This window comes from Somniosus microcephalus, unplaced genomic scaffold (genome assembly GCF_052327205.1).
Source record: "Somniosus microcephalus isolate GS21.2 unplaced genomic scaffold, FLI_Smic_1.0 unresolved_chr4, whole genome shotgun sequence".
In the NCBI taxonomy this organism is placed as follows: domain Eukaryota; kingdom Metazoa; phylum Chordata; class Chondrichthyes; order Squaliformes; family Somniosidae; genus Somniosus; species Somniosus microcephalus.
Genome location: NW_028225182.1, coordinates 21,300,444 through 21,302,989, shown reverse-complemented (window position 1 = coordinate 21,302,989; position 2,546 = coordinate 21,300,444).

Here is a 2,546-nt window from a genome sequence, read left to right as displayed (position 1 = left end):
GGAGTGGGAGGGTGGAGGTGAGGAGGCGGCAGGGAGGTGATTGAAGGGGTGGAGGAGTGGGAGGGTGGAGGTGAGGAGGCGAGCAGGGAGGTGATTGAAGGGGTGGAGGAGTGGGAGGGTGGAGGTGAGGAGGCGGCAGGGATGTGATTGAAGAGGTGGAGGAGTGGGAGGGTGGAGGTGAGGAGGCGAGCAGGGAGGTGATTGAAGGGGCGGAGGAGTGGGAGGGTGGAGGTGAGGAGGCGAGCAGGGAGGTGATTGAAGAGGTGGAGGAGTGGGAGGGTGGAGGTGAGGAGGCGAGCAGGGAGGTGATTGAAGGGGTGGAGGAGTGGGAGGGGGGAGGTGAGGAGGCGAGCAGGGAGGTGATTGAAGGGGCGGAGGAGTGGGAGGGTGGAGGTGAGGAGGCGAGCAGGGAGGTGATTGAAGGGGTGGGGGAGTGGGAGGGTGGAGGTGAGGAGGCGGCAGGGAGGTGATTGAAGAGGTGGAGGAGTGGGAGGATGGAGGTGAGGAGGTGAGCAGGGATGTGATTGAAGGGGTGGAGGAGTGGGAGGGTGGAGGTGAGGAGGCGAGCAGGGAGGTGATTGAAGGGGTGGAGGAGTGGGAGTGTGGAGGTGAGGAGGTGAGCAGGGAGATGATTGAAGGGGTGGAGGAGTGAGAGGGTAGAGGTGAGGAGGTGAGCAGGGAGGTAATTGAAGGGGTGGAGGAGTGGGAGGGTGGAGGTGAGGAGGCGAGCAGGGAGGTGATTGAAGAGGTGGAGGAGTGGGAGGGTGGAGGTGAGGAGGCGAGCAGGGAGTTGATTGAAGAGGTGGAGGAGTGGGAGGGTGGAGGTCAGGAGGCGAGCAGGGAGGTGATTGAAGAGGTGGAGGAGTGGGAGGGTGGAGGTGAGGAGGCGAGCAGGGAGATGATTGAAGGGGTGGAGGAGTGGGAGGGTGGAGGTGAGGAGGCGAGCAGGGAGATGGTTGAAGGGGTGGAGGAGTGGGAGGGTGGAGGTGAGGAGGCGAGCAGGGAGATGGTTGAAGGGGTGGAGGAGTGGGAGGGTGGAGGTGAGGAGGCGAGCAGGGAGATGGTTGAAGGGGTGGAGGAGTGGGAGGGTGGAGGTGAGGAGGTGAGCAGGGAGATGATTGAAGGGGTGGAGGAGTGGGAGGGTGGAGGTGAGGGGGCGAGCAGGGAGATGATTGAAGAGGTGGAGGAGTGGGAGGGTGGAGGTGAGGAGGTGAGCAGGGAGATGATTGAAGAGGTGGAGGAGTGGGAGGGTGGAGGTGAGGAGGCGAGCAGGGAGATGATTGAAGGGGTGGAGGAGTGGGAGGGTGGAGGTGAGGAGGTGAGCAGGGAGGTGATTGAAGGGGTGGAGGAGTGGGAGGGTGGAGGTGAGGAGCTGAGCAGGGAGGTGATTGAAGAGGTGGAGGAGTGGGAGGGTGGAGGTGAGGAGGCGGCAGGGAGGTGATTGAAGAGGTGGAGGAGTGGGAGGGTGGAGGTGAGGGGGCGGCAGGGAGATGATTGAAGGGGTGGAGGAGTGGGAGGGTGGAGGTGAGGGGGCGGCAGGGAGATGATTGAAGAGGTGGAGGAGTGGGAGGGTGGAGGTGAGGAGGCAGCAGGGAGATGATTGAAGGGGTGGAGGAGTGGGAGGGTGGAGGTGAGGAGGTGAGCAGGGAGGTGATTGAAGAGGTGGAGGAGTGGGAGGGTGGAGGTGAGGAGGTGAGCAGGGAGGTGATTGAAGGGGTGGAGGAGTGGGAGGGTGGAGGTGAGGAGGCGAGCAGGGAGATGATTGAAGAGGTGGAGGAGTGGGAGGGTGGAGGTGAGGAGGCGGGCAGGGAGGTGATTGAAGAGATGGAGGAGTGGGAGGGTGGAGGTGAGGAGGCGGCAGGGAGATGATTGAAGGGGTGGAGGAGTGGGAGGGTGGAGGTGAGGAGGCGGCAGGGAGGTGATTGAAGAGGTGGAGGAGTGGGAGGGTGGAGGTGAGGAGGTGAGCAGGGAGGTGATTGAAGGGGTGGAGGAGTGGGAGGGTGGAGGTGAGGAGGTGAGCAGGGAGGTGATTGAAGAGGTGATGGAGTGGGAGGGTGGAGGTGAGGAGGTGAGCAGGGAGATGATTGAAGCGGTGGAGGAGTGGGAGGGTGGAGGTGAGGAGGTGAGCAGGGAGATGATTGAAGAGGTGGAGGAGTGGGAGGGTGGAGGTGAGGAGGCGAGCAGGGAGATGATTGAAGGGGTGGAGGAGTGGGAGGGTGGAGGTGAGGAGGCGAGCAGGGAGATGATTGAAGGGGTGGAGGAGTGGGAGGGTGGAGGTGAGGAGGCGAGCAGGGAGGTGATTGAAGGGGTGGAGGAGTGGGAGGGTGGAGGTGAGGAGGTGAGCAGGGAGATGATTGAAGAGGTGGAGGAGTGGGAGGGTGGAGGTGAGGAGGCGGCAGGGAGGTGATTGAAGGGGTGGAGGAGTGGGAGGGTGGAGGTGAGGAGGCGAGCAGGGAGGTGATTGAAGGGGTGGAGGAGTGGGAGGGTGGAGGTGAGGAGGCGGCAGGGAGGTGATTGAAGGAGTGGAGGAGTGGGAGGGTGGAGGT